The sequence below is a fragment of the Motacilla alba genome, chromosome 10 (genome assembly GCF_015832195.1).
Source record: "Motacilla alba alba isolate MOTALB_02 chromosome 10, Motacilla_alba_V1.0_pri, whole genome shotgun sequence".
In the NCBI taxonomy this organism is placed as follows: Eukaryota; Metazoa; Chordata; class Aves; order Passeriformes; family Motacillidae; genus Motacilla; species Motacilla alba.
The window spans coordinates 12,916,305-12,932,472 of NC_052025.1; the positions used below are offsets into that span (position 1 = coordinate 12,916,305).

Sequence of the window (16,168 nt, forward strand, 5' to 3'; positions counted from 1 at the left end):
CTGCTCTGCAGGCAGAAGGGCTCCAAATCATTTGAGAGACATATTCATTATATTCTTTCACGGGGGTCTGTTTGCATTGGGTTTAGCGGTTACTTCCCAGACGGGGTTCAGACCAAATAAAGATCATTGAGCGGCGAGGGATTCGCTCGGGCTTTCAGGGAAATGTGCCTGATGCGGGGCACGGCGCGGCCCGGCTGCCTGGCTCTCGGCTGCTCCCGCTTCCCTGTTGGTTTGCCTGGGTTTATTTTGTGCCCCTTGCCTCCTCCACCTCGAGACTGCACCAAATCACACGCTCACTTTTGCAAAAGAGAGAGTTTATTTTCAACAGTGCATGGGGTTGGGAGGATTTGAATGGGAGAGAATTACAGGCAGTACATTTCTCTTACAGGAACAGAGAGGATGCAGTACAACAGCAGCAGGGCTGCCTGGCCTGGAAAAGCTCATGGTCCTCTGGGCCCCAAGCACAGCGCCTTCTGGAAGGCTGCACTTCCACAGCTCCACAGACCCAGGGATCAAGAGCAGCAAGGGCCGAGCTCTGCTCCATGAGCAAAGCCAGGGGCTAAAAGCTCCCTCCGAACTTTACACACCTGGTATTTCACCAGGTGAGACAGTGACTGGCTCAGGTCTCTCTGCCTAAGCACTTTGGTCCTGCTCTGGGGTATTGAGGGCACTGAAGGCAACATACAGGAGTGATGTGGGATGATCCCTTGGCTCCCTGTGTTGCCCTGGCTCCCTCCCCATGGCTGCACCGCTGTGTTTCGAAGTGACGCAGAAATCCAGTGTGTTCACGGGACAAAGCTGTCTCCTCTCTGGGGCCAGTGGAGAAGCAGGTTGGGACTCTCCTGGAGAAACTCGGAGAAGTCAGATGGCAAGTCCAGGCAGGTGGTAGCCAACTAGAAGAAGGAACTCACAAGCTTCGAAAGTCCCTTGTCCACTCACTGGGATCTAGGAAGGAAAGAAAGAAAATGGAGGGGTTATGATCTCTGTCAGAGAAATAGTCCAGTAGCGCTTGGCTGAGAACAGACCAACTTGTCTCTGATGGAGCAGAACTCCTATCCTCTTTCCCTCCCCACCAGACATTTCTCATGTCTTTGGAGCACCTTACCCTCTTCCTTACTGGGAAAAGTGTAGTCCCCAAGATGCCAAGCTTCCCCTGCACCCTCCTCAATCCCCTACCTCTGCCTGCCCCGCACACCGCCAGCCAGGGGAGGGCTCACGGCTTGTCCTTCCTCCCTAGGCTTTGGGGCATGGGATTACTCTGCATGTCAGAGCCACTAAAGGCACAGCCCTCTGATGTTTTAATCTTCGTGTTAACTTTCCCTGCCCTCGGCGCCCTTGCCTGACTGGAGAAAGTGATACCAAGCCACCGAGTTGGAGCCGAAGCTGTGACGCTGAGCCAAAGTCCCCTCCTCGGCTTTGCCCACGCCTCCCGTGCTTTGCCCCAAACATCTTCCACCTTGCAGCACGTTCTCCTCCCTTTTTCTTGAGTTTTTCATCTATTTCCTTTACGCTTTATCCATGTTGAGTGTGTATTCCCCAGCCCCCGAACCAGTCCCATCCTTGTTCTATCTTCCCTTTGCTTTGCCCATAAACTGTTACATTGGAAGGAGTAAAGACTAATATAACAAATCCTTGAGTACACTTGCAAAAGGAACCATCAGCTGGCTAATTTATTCTTTTTATTGCACCAAATTGTAATTTTATAAAATATTGCAAATTTTATAAAATATTTGCAAGCCCATTTTAAGAGATAAATCTTGTGTGTGGCTCTCTAATGAGCCGCCCTGGGAGTAGCCGGCATGTGATCTGCTGTAGGTCGCACCGCGACGTTCCCAGGCTGTGACTGGATGAACCACCGTAACTCTTTGAACTGTGCAAATACTCTACACTCTGGGGTCCAGGCTGCAATTTTCATGGGTATTTTTTCTCCCTCTTAAAAATAGATCTTCTGTAACCCCTTTATTGCAATATTCATAAAGCACTTGATGGAAATCCAAGGAAAATCCCTTCCCTTCTGCAACTTTGAAGCAAGCCTAAAACTTAAGAGAGGCAGAGGCCAAACCCACCCCATGTGCTTGGGTTTAGGGAAGGACCACGGCCTGTGTCTGTCTCTGAGTGCTGAGAGGACAGACCCCATGCTGCAGGTGTTTAGGGAGACCCAGGCTGCAAAAAGCCAAGGCTCAGCACTTTTTTATTCTATGGGAGATTCGGAGTCATCCTGAATGTTCTCCCAAGCCCGGAAAGGATGTTGAGGTCAAGACAGATGAGATCTGAATGATGGTGGGTGCTTTCACAAGCCCAGGAAAGGAGGAGGCAGCTGAACCCTTGCTCTCACCAGGGGAAAGCCTTTACCTGGCAGGTAAAGTCCCCTGTCCTGAGCAGGGACAGTCCCTGTCCTCTGCTGGGACAGGCTGAGCTTGCTTTGGCCTACAGAGAAACTCCTCCGTAGTGTGGATAGAGGGGATGCTCATTGGTTCCAGACATCACCAGCCTGGAAATCACCCACTGCCTGCCTGGTGGGCTTGAAACTTCTGGCACTCAGTAACTGAGGGGAGAAGGGGCTGCACCAACCCGACTGACTCCACGTAAGTTTCAGGAAAACTCAAATGTCCTGCATGCACTTTCTCTCCAGGCAGAGTTCAGCCTTGCACTGAGGGTGCCTGCAAAAATAGGGCTCCACCAGGACCCAGTTCCAGCCCCAACACTGCCTTCCCTCCCCAATGCCCTGCACAGGGAGAACATCCCTCTGTGTGTAGATTTACTGTTCTTTTTTTTTTTTTTTAAGCTGAATAAACAATTGAAATTATAGCTCAGCCTCTGCCCCAGCACTTGCTCCTGTGCCTCCTTGTGCCCTTACAAAGCCAGCACTGAGGTCTGTATGCTGATAAACTGCCCTGCCACAGCAATTCTGGGCGGTGGGAAGAGAAAAAAAAAAACCCTCAAATAATGGTAAATGGATGCAGAACGCTCTGCCTAATCAGATTCCTGTCCCCTATTGAGGCCAGGAAGGAGGGACCCCGCTCCTCCCCTGCCCTCAGCCCAGCCTCCGCTTCACCGGCTCACACGGAGAAACTTTCTGGACAATTTAATCTCGACAGGGTGTTACTTAGAAAAACCTTTTTCACTGTCAATTTTTTTCCCCCCTCCCTTCCACCCCCCCCTTTTTTTTTTCTTCCCTCCCAGCCTTGATTGAATTTTGCAAGCCCCTGATATCTTTCTTTTTTGTAGGGATGCACGCTGCTTATGCAAATACCAGCCTTTCATACCAGCCTCCCTGGCTCAAGCCCTCCAACTTGAATGTGACCAAAAGCTGTGCTCTCCCCTGCTAACTCCTTAGCACAATTACACCTCCATTCTGCTCCAGGGGCCCGGGGAGGGGGAAAAAAAAATCATTTTAAACTAATAACACGTGCTGTTTGCTTTGGATAATTACAAGGGAGCTTTGGCTTCTAAGAGCTATGAAATATTCTGTTCAGCGGGGCGGGAGGGAGGCTCCGTGTTCCGCCTACGCCGCGAGTTTTATCTCCTGACGGAGATGCTCGCGCGGCCTCTCGAGGCTCCCTCCATCTCGTGCTCATCCTCTGCACCTGGGCAAGCATTTACATTTCCTACGGAGCAACTTCGTGGTGCTTTGGGCTACAGGAGAGAGGAGAAGGCGCCTGACATTTTCCTTATCTCAAGTTACAATTTCCTGCAAGCATCAAGATAATAAAACATCGGAGATGGGCAAGATGAGCGAAATGAATGCGGCGGCTGAGCCTCCCGCAGCAGCGCGGGAAGGGCCGGGGAGAAAGGACACCCGGGGGATGCGGCTGCTCCGCTGGCTCTCGTTTGCATCGCGGCCCTGACGTTATTGTCCTCCTGCCTTGTCTGCTGGGGAAGTTTATGTGGAGGGCTTTTGCTGGGGCGAGGAGGAGGAGGGGAGTTTTCCCCAAAAGCACCCAGGAATCTGTCAAAAGAGGGACAGAAAAGAGAAGAAGAAGAAGAAGAAGAAGGGAGACAGAGAGTGGGAACGTCAAGGACCCCTGACTAATGAATAGCAAGTTTGCCCTTGAACCTCCCTGGGCTTTGCCATTCCCAGGCTCCAAACAAGGGCTGATGCATGCTTGGGCCCAGCTGCAGGGGGACCGGGCTATGGTTCATCTCAGACACTTTGACAGCCCGGGCCTTTTCCCCACATAGCTCAGACTCGCCTAACTACTCCCCTGGCAACAGCTCAGTGCAGGAACCTGCGCTGAGGCCCTGCCTGCTGCATACAGAAGTACGAGGAGGAGGAGGGGAGCCGCTGGGAGAAATTAGCTAGAGACTGGCTTAACCCATCAAATGCTGGGCAGGCGTTGCCAGCCCCAGCACCCTTTGCTCAGCCCCAGCGCCGTCCACGCACCCCTGGGTGCTCGCTGGCCGGTATCTGCAGTGGAGCTGGAGAGGGGCAGGGGTGGGTCAGACGTGCAGAATCGCCATGCATCACAAATCCCACGACCTGCTGCTTCTCCATGACCCAGTGCCTTGGACCTCGTGAGTGAGGTGCCAGGGATGTGGGAGGGAGCCAAAGTAGCCAGCTGGAAAAGGCCACCGGACACTGAGAGGAAAGGGCACGGCCTCTCCCCGGTGTGGTGGGACAGGGCATCTCTCCCTGCCAGCCAAAATGAGGGCAGGGGCTGGATGAGAGGCACAAACTTGCCCTGGATGCTCTTTCTGCATTGCAGATCAAAGGCTGGGGACGAGCTGGCCTTAGGGGTCTGCACTGAATGGCTGGAGAGAACAGGCACAAGCACCCGGAGGCTCTAAAATGCGACCCAGAAACGTTCCCACATCCCAGCCCCATATAAATCAAGGGGGGAAAAAAGGGGGAGCTCCATCCCAGCCTCTGTTTTTACAGAGCATCTTTCATGTGCAGCCCCTGAGAGAGGGCTTTGCCGAGCTTGTTAAGGATGGCTCCTGCGCCAGGCAGAGAGGGGGACGCACCATATGGAGAGGAGAAAAAGAAAAGGGGACACTGAAAATGGAAAATTATGCAAAGCAGGAGGAGAGGCACTGGGGGAAAGGGGGGAGGGAGGCAGCAAGGAGGTGGGGGATGGGGAGACAGGAGGCTGGAAGGGAGCCCTGACTTGGGGAACACCATTAGCTGGCACTGGGGCTGCATGAGGAACAGAAGTTTCCTGTGACCAGGTGCAGGACAGCCCTTTGTACCCTTGGGTGCTGTCACTGGAGGGCAGGTCTCCAGCCTGGCCTTCCCTGAGAGGGTCTGGGCTGTGCCAGGGTGATGCCCAGCTGGACTGTGGTGGGTGCACTCTGTTTCTGGAGCTGTGCTGCACTGGGAGACACAGCAAAATGGGGTCCGTGGTGACCTACTTCAGAGGTGTCCTGAGGACCTCTGTTACTATAGCAATGAGGTTGCAAGCAAACATTATGGTCTTTTGGACAAGAGTTTTGCTCATCAATCACAAAATCCACATTCACGTAAGGAGGTGCCAGGGCATTGTAAGAAAAGGCTCTGCTCAGCAGCAATGATAACAAGGGCCCAAACTGCCCTTGGGTCTCAGCTGCCCGTGCAGTGAAGATGGATGCTTGGGTGAGTGAAAAAATTCAACTGCCAGAGCTCTTCCCTTCCCCTTGGACCCTGCAGAGTGCTGGTGCTGCAGGGTGAGCTGCAGGCCCTGTGCAGCTCAGGGATGCTGTGCAGGCATTCCAGTCCAGGCTTGTGTCACTGCCCAGCTTGCACTCAAACTCCAGCATTGGCCCAACGTGGCGTTTGGAGAAATGACTTGGCTCTTCCCAACCCAGGAGTAGAGCTCTATTTGCCTATCCTGGAAACACTGGCCACCTTTGGGGAAACACCCACCTTGTCACTGTGACAGCTTCTTTTTCCCAAAGCCACTCTGTGCCCCAAACTTGTGGTACTCTGCTGGCTCCCTGTCATGGGACATGGCCACTTTGCACATCCTCACTGGGTGCAAGCCCCCTTCTCCAGCCCATCTTTAACCCAGCAAGCAAAGCCACCCACTCCCATGCTTGGTGCTGGTTGCTCTGTGACTCCTGCTTTGTCCTCTCCGTGCCATTCCCATCTCCCCGTTCAGTGGCTTTTGTTCAGAGCAGCCAGTGATTTTCCTTCACTCTCCTCAGCATTGCTCAGCACCCAGGAACACAAACTGCTCCTGGCTCCCACCTCTCATCGCTCTTGGCCCTGTCACAGCCTTTGATCTCACACCCGTATCCACCACACTGCTCCCTTTTCTAGCTCCTTCTGTTTGTTCCATCAGGAAACCTTCCCTTGCTGCATCCCAAATGGATCTCTCCATTAAACCTATCTACTGTGCTTCCCTCCATTTAGCACTGGTTAATTTACCATCCACCCTACGCCCCTAGACCCTCGTTTCAGGCAGTGTGGGGAAGATTCCTGTGGGGCCAGTGCACCAGAGGGGCTGGTGCAGAGACAGACGTGGGGCTGTGCCTGCAGAGATGGGCACGCTTGCCCTGGCATACACGTGTTCCTGCCTGCACATGCCAACACCTACATGTTCCTGCCCACGTTCCCGCTGCCACATCCAAGGCTGGGGGGTTTCAAGGGGAGCTCTTGTTCTCCAGTGGGGCACAGGCATTATCTGCGCAGCACGGCTGCAGGTTGGGATTTGGGCTGTTTGGTCTTACAGACACTAGACTAAAAAGATGCTGTACCCATTTGGTTTCTTCAGGAACCATGCCCTGGAGTAAGGCTACATGTGTTGGCCAGCTCCTCAGTAAAGCCCTGGAATAAGCTGTAGGCACTGAAAAGGATTCATCTAAGCAGCATACAAGGAAAAATAGCAAAAAATAAAGTTCACGGGGGCACACGAAAAACAGAGCTTCCACCCACAGAGCAGCTGTGTGGGGCTCTGGAGACAGGCAGGCAACGTGGGAGATGTTTCAGAGCTTGCTCTCAAAATGATACATTAGCAACCGCTTCCCTTCTTCAGCCACTGGAGGTACACTGAGCTACCTGCCCTGCAGAGAGACATTTCAATCTTCAGGCACAGGACTTTGTCCTGGGCTGCATTAAGGCTGGCTGGCCCTTGTGGAAGCACGATGCGAAATGAGATGTGCCTTCGTGGGAGAGGAAGAAGAGGGATGTACTCTATCCCTGGTATTCTGACACAGGCAGGGAGCTGCCTCTCACGAACAAACCCAGGCAGAGGGGCTGTTTGGTGTTCTCACTGCAAATTCCCACCCACTAGGAATGGGTGGTGTGGGGAGAGCAGATGGGATTCAGGGTGTCCTTTGGATCAGGCTGGCCTCAGCTGCTGTGCTGGAAGCTGAACCGTTTCCAGGGAGGATATGGCAAGAACAGTGAGTCCTGCCCAAGTGACGGTCCAAAGCGCTGGCACTTCGTCCTGATTCAACCTCGCCCCAGATTCCCGCCCTTGGCTCGCATCCAGGTTTCTTTCTCCTTGACCCATCTCCATCAAAAGAAGCGCTGTTACGAGGCTCTGCTCTGAGTTTCTAGTCTACAAATAGAAGCAAAGCAGCACCTGCTCCAGAGCTGAACATTTCCACTAAACCCTATTTTGATGCCTGTCCCGGCCTAAGAAATCTTTTGGGACCGTGTCACTTGTATGAGATGTTAAATATTTCAACCTCCAGCAATACAAGACACTGATACCATAGTGAACTACACAATTGCTGTATGTCCCTGCACTTCCACCTTGGCTGCAGAGATGCCCCACAAGGGCTCATCTCCAGCAAATACTTCTCTGGAGAGGGACAGGGAGCTGGCTGCCTTGAGTGCTGGGGCCGATGTGTTTATCGGGCAGCAAAGCTGGCCCTGCCATCTCTCCCAGGGAAGCTGTGCCATGGGAGCAGCTAAAACAGCATTTCATTTCCAAACAGGGCCCCAGAGACCTCTTGTGTGAAGGATTCAACAGAGCGAGGCGGGAGCAGAACAAGGAGACACAACCCCAGGCTAAAAACAAGGCAGACCCCAGGTTTGATGGACCTTATTGCTCTGCACCGGGGTTCGGCCTGTCCCCTTGAATCAGTGCCAATCTCTCCTGGGCCACCACTGATGGGGAAACAGCGAATTGGGATTTTTTTCACCTCCTTCTTCCCCCATTTTCCCTCCCCTAACTCCTTTTCCGCATCATAAGCAAAGTCCTAATAAAGCTCCCATCCCTGCTGCCAGCCCTGCACCATGCTCCCAGCAGAAAAGAGATGCAAAGCCACGCTTGGAATCTGATTCCCCGGCTTTAAACGCTGCTCTGCCAGCAAAGTGCGACTTGAAAGCTCCCCTGTCACAGTTACAAAGCTCCGAACAGCCCTTCCTCGGATAATCACGCTTATCTCCAGATTAAGAAAGAGAGACCTGCAGCTGAGGCTGGTCACATGGGCTGGGATGTGGGCAAATCTCTTTTAAACAATCCCCATATAGCTGTGACCTCCACCGCAGCCCAAATACACCGTCCCTCGGTCCCACTCGAAAACCAGCTCTGGAGACATGACAGAGCATGTGAGAGGAGACTGGGCCGGGGATGGGGGGGGCGGAGGGAAACCACGGGGGAGGAGTGAGAAAGCAACGGAGGAGAGGAGGGTGAGAAAGACGGAAGAAGAAATAAGTAAAGGGAGGATGTGGGAGAGGAATAGGATGTGGTGGAGAGGGAGGAAAAGTGCATGAATGGAGGGGGAGGATGATGAAGGACAGGGAGGTCTCTGCTGCTCTTCCTGGTGGGGATTAGTTGTCCCTGCACTGTCCTCAGTTTAACTCTTCCCACTCTGTCCCCGACTGGCAGCCTAGCCTGATTACGTGACTCCAGCTGTGCCAAGCAGCCTTGGCAGGGAGAGCACGTTACCTACTTTGCTGCCACGGATTCATTAAGAGGCTTTGCTTATGTGGGAATACTCATCCCAATGGGGAAGGGAAAAAAACCTCTTCTGCAGATCAACCTGGCGAGGAGCTCTGACAAAGCGGTTTCCACAGCCCTGCCCAGAGTTTAGGAGCAGAATTAAGGAGAGATAGGGATGTGCAAACAGGAGAGAAGGGCACAGGGGTGGCAGGTCAGCTGGAAGGGGTCTTTAGCATGGCCACTGCTCAGAGATGAGGTACTAGACAGGGAGGGAACTGCAAGCCCTTTGCAGGATGCTGGTGCCTGGTTCCTCTTTGTGATTAAAGGCCACCTTGCATCTGGGTCAGGCATGGATGACACATTCACCCTCTGCGTAAATGAAAGGTCTGAGCAACCGCAGAGAGACTTTTTCCAACAGCAGGCTCCCCTCTTACATCCATGGGGGATTAACACAATTACTTTGCAATGGAGGAGCCCAAACAGCTCTGAAACGGGCACAGGGTGCTGGGGCTGCACCTCTCTGAGGATGCCCACTTTCTGCTGGCACTGATTGGGGTTTCCAGCCGTGGCCACCGGCTGCAGCCCGCTGGAGGGACGGCAGTGCTGCCTCTCCAGCTGCTCATTATTCACCCTGCGCAATTAGGCACCGCTGATAAGTCACACGAAATTGCCTTTGTTCTCCAACTGGAAGACCTGCATTTCATGGGAATCCCTTTTTTCCTGCACATTACTGATGAACTGCCCGCTGTACTTACTGCTGGAGTGGCAGTGAGGATTTTGGGGCACTCTTTGGGCTGGCCCTCATAGATATCCCGTGCAGGTTGATGGGGAGGTGTAGCCTGGCCCTGCCTGTGTTCCCGGACTTCTCGGAGCACAAAGGAGAGATGCTTCTCCTGCAGCCCACCAGGGATTTGTCAGCTCTCCTCCAGGCAGGTGGCTTTGTTGCTTACTGCCTACTCTACCGTCTCTCCATGTCTCTTCCCAGCTCTCCCCCCCCAGCAGCAGAGGAAAACCCAGTGCAGCTACAAAGCGAGTGGGGGAAGAGGCATCAGCCCTACCCAACCCAAACCCTGCTGATGCCAACAGCCACCTTACCTTATTCATGACCTTCCCCTTCCTCCCCAGGAGCCAGCCCATCAGGAGTAAACCCCATGCTCTGCTGCTTGGACCAAGCATGTCCCACCCAGGCTCCCTGCAGGGCCAGCCCTGCTCCATCGTGTATCAGCTCCTGCTCTTCATTCCTTCACTGTACCAGAACCCAAGTACGGAAGAGAAGGCAAAGCAGACTGGAGCCAACGTGAAGCTGGGTGCTACCAAGCTCCACAGGAGGCAAGCTGTGCTCTGGTAAACTTCCCAAAATGACCTCTGCTTCAGAGCAGCCTTGGGCCATGTAAATCGCTGCTCTTTCAGCATCTGGCAGCTGCTCAGACTGGACCACAGGGAGAAAAGACATCTTGGCCCATTGAAGAGTTTCTTCTCGTTCTGTTCAAGAAATGTATGTGCGCTCTTAAGTCTTGTTGATTTAGGGGAAAGGATGCAAAATTAATTTAGACAGAAAATTAATTAGATGTGAACTGATGTTTACATCCCTACACATACAATGAATTCTTGTGTGAACCTACAGAATGCAGATGGATGGATGGATGAACGATAACAGCAGTCTAGGAATGACATTATGTGCTGGTCCATACGCTGGGGATGTAGAAAGACTTTTCTCTGCATTGCTAATTAATAACTCTATCCTGAGCAAATGTTGATAAATCCTTTATAGAGCATGTTATCTCTGTCTCTTCAACTCCTGTTCTGCATTTCTATTTGCCTGTTTCCACTGCTCCACCCCTGGCACCCACACGCTTCACTTCCCTCCCATATTTTGTAACTGGTAGCAGATTTGACTCCCTTTCTGGAGAAAGAGGCGGAGGTTTTGTTACTGGGGCTTTGTGTGAGTGATTGCATGTGTATGTGTGTATACAAAGATGGATACAAATCCATTGGAAATAAACACCTTTTAAGGGACTTGAGAGAAAGACACACAGGGCAGAGGAGAAGAAAGAGCCTACAGACCCTCAGCCAGACAATCAGCCAAGATGAAGAGAAAGACCCAGTGAACCAAAAAAAGCCTCAGTTCTCTTTTAAACTCTCCATGATTTGCAAGGAAAGCAGCAGATCCCATCGCTGGGAAGCCGAGCTCTGGCGATGTAACCCTCACCCCTTCTCCCAGCCCCGCACAGCTCAATTACCCCAGGCTGCCAGGCTGCACTGAGCACACCCCCACCACCCCGCATCTCCCCCGCCGCCGAGACAGCTTTCACCAATGGAAGGAGTACAAATATATTCATTGGCACCTTATCAGACATGCATGCAAAACTAATTAACATGGGGAGACATGCAAGCTGCCACCCAGCCACAAATACACACCCACGAGCATGCACACACACACGCACGCATGCACAAGGCAACCCTTGTCTAGGGGGGACATTCAAAAGGCTTTGTCACTAATTTAGGCATCTGTCTCAGTCTGGTCTGGTCCTCCTGGCTAGGCTGGAGTTGTGGTTTTTTTCCCACTCTGTTTGACAATGCTGGGAACATGCCCGGAGACCCCTCATTCAAATCACCCCTTGACAATGGTCTCATTGTGTGAGCATATAGAAAAGGGAAAGGATGGGGGAGAAGATGTGGAAGGGGGGTAAGGAATTAAAATGTGAACCCAAGGAAGTGTTTACTAACACAAGCCTCGCAGCTGCCCCGTCTCTCCTCCACCCCCTTCTTCCGCCCCCGGCCGTTCCAATGGCCCAGCCTGTCCCCAGCTCGAAGCGGGCAGCAGGATGTCGGGACAGTGGAGTGGGCGCAGGGCTGCACGGAGGTGCACAGAGAGCAGGCAGACCGAAGGGATGAAGCCTCAGGGCATTCAAGTCTTTGGCAGCAGGGGGGCAGGTACAGGTTAGAGAAGAGAAGATAGAGCCAGAGATGCCTCGGAGAGGATTAGGGACTTAAAATGTCCTGGGAAGGACATCTTCATGGAGGAGCAAGAGATTTATTGGTATAACCACTCCAAGGCTTTTTCCGGCAGGAACAAAAAGTGCTTAAACCTGGCCTCGTGGATTTAGAGCAAGTGAGCAGCCTCGCCGCACGGTTTGCACTGCTCTCTTTGGTGCTGCAGCCAGACACGCTACGGCACGAGAAGAAAGGGGGGGAGCAGCAGGGTGTTGGAGCTGGGGGCTCAGAGGATGCACCAGAGTCCCTTCAGGACCCCACTGTCTGCCTACTGCGAGTTATTAAATACCAGGAGAAAAAAAAAAAATAGGGAAAAACGCCCCAATGCCCTGAGCACCCCCAGGCACGCCTGGGGGAGGGAATAGCAAAGGGGCAGATGGGGGGTGCTCACCCCCAGCCCCACCGCGCTTGGCTGGCCTTGGCAGGCTCCGTTCAGCTGGAAATGCCCAAGAGCCAGCAGAGCAAAGGCAACGGGAGCCGGGGAGGGGGAGAAGACGATGACAACGTTTTCCATATATGCAAATGCATCCACACAAGATACCCAGAGGGAGACAAAACAAAGAGACCTCAAAGAGGCTGGCTCTGAGACCCGCACAAAGCCAGATACCTCCGCACACCCACGGTGCTTGCACGTGAGGACCTGTGCGATGCAAGATGCGGTGTTGCCCACAGGTTCCCCCCAAATCTGAGCAGATAGCAGCCTAAAGAAAGCCTGGTGGAGGAGGCCAGTGAAAGCTGCAAAGACAAATGCCACAATCCCACATCCTCCTACACAAACAGGTGCACCTTAGGAGTACAAAACTATTCCTGTCCTTTAGCTTAGTCAGAGAAGAGAAAAGCTCTTTTGCTCATGCAAACCCACATGAGCCCTGCCTTGGTGGGCAGAGGTAGCTCAGCTCCCCCGACACTGCTCCTGCAGTCAGATCCACCCCTAGACCTTTGTGTGATTTCCATAAGAGGAAAGCTAGGAAATTCCTGGACATTACTAAACAAGGCCAGGAAAAATGTCACACAGAAAGCCAAGAATGTACATGAGGCGAAACCAAAAGTCACCTGTGCAAACATTTCTGCTTAAAAAAAGGGAAACTACTGCAAGGTAAGCAAATCTGTGCTTTTTATCCAAACAAGTGGTTGCGAGCAGTTTTATTGTCACATTCCTGTGCCCCAATACACAGGGATAAGTGCTCGACACACAGTGACACGCAGGGACTCGGGGACAGAGCTGTTGTTTTAATAGGGCAATGAAGACAGCGAATGAAATAAACCCCTACAGAGATCAGCTTGCAGAACTCAAGGCTGAGAAAATCTATTTGATGGTAAAAGGAAACAAGGACACATGATTCTGCTCTCATTTCCATGCTGTAAATTTGGGCACCTTTTACTGAACGCAATTAATTCCTCACTTAGGATTTAACCTGGTGAAGCTGAGGGCAAACCTTGCTACAAAGACCCACCTCTGAGCTCTTCCCCTCAACTTGCTCTGCAGAGGCCAGCAGGAGTTGTGAGAAAACTGAGTGAAAAAGCAAGGGAATTCATAGATCCCTGCCAGTATGGCCATTTCAAAGCCCCCTTCAGCTCTGTCTTGCCTGTTCTCTCCTTCCCCAGTGATTTGCTGCTTTGCTCATGGAGCTTTGGCTGCAGGGAACAGTCAGTACCAGCATGGCAAACACAGAGACTCAATGGTATTTGGGCATCTCCTTCCCTTCAGTTCCTCTAATGGGAACTGAAAACCTCAGCAAAGCCCCAACACATCCATTCCCTGCCTCTGGTGACTGATCCTTCCTTTCCAAAACTGTTAGGGTCCCAGTGGGGATCCCATGCAAGACTCTTGCAAGAAACCCTGCAAGACCCTCTGTTGTTAACACCTCTTTGACTATTCTTTACATTTCCCTTTATTTCAAGACAGGGCATTTCAAAGGCTTTTGCCCAACAGCACAATTTAACACACTGAATTTCTCAAGCAACAAGTAATAGAACTCCTCACCTACTTGTACCACACAGGTAAAGTGACCTCAGGGCTGTGATCTTAAATCCATACATGCTTTTCCTCATGGACATTGAGAGCTGTAAATCTCAACATTTCATTAAACAGATCACTCAGAACAGATTGCCTCACAACACAACTTCTCGGCTGGCCACTACCCACAAGCTGATGATTTTACATGACATTTATTCATGCAAATTGCCGAGGCTGTAGTCTAGTTACCCAGCAAGAGCATAAAAAAATTACAGTTTAGATGCATAAATGCTGGCACCATGAGAGAAGACACGATGAGACTGGAAACACATCCCTGGGTTTCACATACAGTGCAACGAAACTTAGAGGGAGTCCTCATCAGGTGGGGATTTATCAGGAATGACCCCCCCAAAATGATTCAGGGGAGGCAGAGAAAGCCATGTGCAAGGCTGCAAGGGCTACATAGAAATGAACTTCTCCTGCTGCATGTGCAGAAACCTGCCATGGGGAGAGCACACGCAACATTTTACGTCACTCACAAAGCCTACTCTGTCCAATAAAGTGGGGAAGTAAAACAAAGCATGAAATCCAGGCATAAATTAGCATCCCTCTAGCCTAGCTTTATTTGTGCTGCTGCTGCTGTGGATTAGCATCTAGCTGGCTGACAGGCTGATAGGCAGACAGAAACAGGGAGAAATAAAATTTAAAAAAAATAATCAGTGGGTGTCTTTTTTTCTCCATGGTTCCTGGGATGTCTGCCTTCAAAGTGCAGGCAGTGTTCATCCCTTTAGGACCCAAATTTTTCCATCTTCCTGTGAGAGCAATAGGCTCTGTAGGAAAGCAAATCCCCCTGAGATATTTGTGCCTGCACCCTGTGGAGCCGGCACCCGTCATCTAACGCCAGCCCAGTGCGAACCTGTCACGTCCTCAGCCAGCATCCCCCCGGCATCCACAGAGAGCCACAGGAGCAGCTATGGCGTGGGGCTGGGAGACCTTGAGGATAGCACCTTGCCACGGGCACACACAGGGAGCAGACGCCTCGGGATTAGCTCTGGATCATGTTCACCATCGCCCGGGGCAGCTGCTTCCTTCACTGCTTGCAGCCACGGCTGGGTTTGGTACCTGATCCCAGATGACATGACCGGGATCTCACGCCGGCATCTCCTCTCAGTTTGTGTCAGAAATGTGTCACTGCCTGCTCCTCGGGCAGGAGGACCTGCAGAGAGCTTCCATCGGGCTGACACACAGCCTCCCTCTCCTCAGGGCTGCATGGCAAAATGAGTGGTCGTCACCAGAGACATCCCTCCTCTCAGGGCTTGGTGGCCTCGTGCCCACCCGCCCTTTCCAAGCACAGCCATGAAAACATAGCACTAAAGAGGTGCCAGTCTTGACAGCCACCACTCCAGTCCTTCCCAAACCAGCCCTGGCAAAGGAGCCTCTCTGCCCTAGCAACTCCAGGCAGCAGAGAGTGAAGGAAGCAGCGAAGGAGCTGGGAAGCTCCTCAGTGTGGCCCTTGAGCACAAAGTGGGGGAACAACAGCAGTAAACTTGACTGTGGTAAAAGCAAACTGCAAAGCCCATTTCACCTTCACTGAGCCATTCAGATCTCGACTGGGCTCTCAGGTCACTGGAGATTTCTAGTCCTTGCCTGTCTTTTAAGGAGCCAAACACAGAGCTCAGTTTTAGGCTATGGAAATCAAATTTTCAGCTGCTTTTCAAAGGTGGTCTAGAAAACACAGACTAATTCTGCACAGCCATAAAGCAAGTGCCTCAGGAGTGCAGCATGCTGTTCAAACACCCCCGTGTCCCTCTGCCTGCCACCATGACTCCCACTGAGTGGGTCTGATTAGGGGATGGAAGTGTGAAAACTCCCCAAGATGCAGAGAATCCCTCCTCAGCAGAGCCCTTGCAGCTCTCAGCCCCTCAGCCAAGTGCACTGGCCCTGCTGATCACTGGTGCCACAATCCCAGTAGACTGGCACTGTCACTGGAGCATGGAACAGGCAAAGCCTTTCTTGCAGCAGGCATCTGTGGCCAGTTCTGCTTGCTCCATGCCCAAATGGGTCAACACAGGCAGGTTTTTCCCAAAGGAGGCAGAAGGGCACTCTGCGGAGCTTTGAGACAGCTGCAGCTGGAAATAGCCCAAGCAGAAGAGATGCATCCCTGTTCCTCCAGCCACGCCTTCCCTGGAGTGCTTGATCCAAGTCTGGAATTAAGCACACCATCACCATCCCCATCCTCCTGCACACAGCGAGAAAGTCCCCTCCATACCCCTGCAGCCACAGAGGTATCTATGGAAACATCCCATGGTATCAGTAAGGAGGTTTCTTTTCGGGGTTAGGAAGGAAGGGAAGAAGGATGAAGAGAGCGTAGAAACCGGAGCCTTTGTTTCCCAGCACTCAGCCA

At 52.3% G+C, this 16,168-nt stretch overlaps 1 long non-coding RNA gene across 1 annotated transcript in view; it reads right to left on the bottom strand.

The window, feature by feature from the left end:
- Positions 1-297: 297 nt before the first annotated feature.
- LOC119705133 overlaps positions 298-16,168 on the bottom strand; it is a 36,254-nt gene continuing 20,383 nt past the window's right edge. The window contains exon 4 of the long non-coding RNA XR_005258151.1: positions 298-945. This is a non-coding gene — a long non-coding RNA (uncharacterized LOC119705133). The remainder of the gene's footprint in view (positions 946-16,168) is intronic.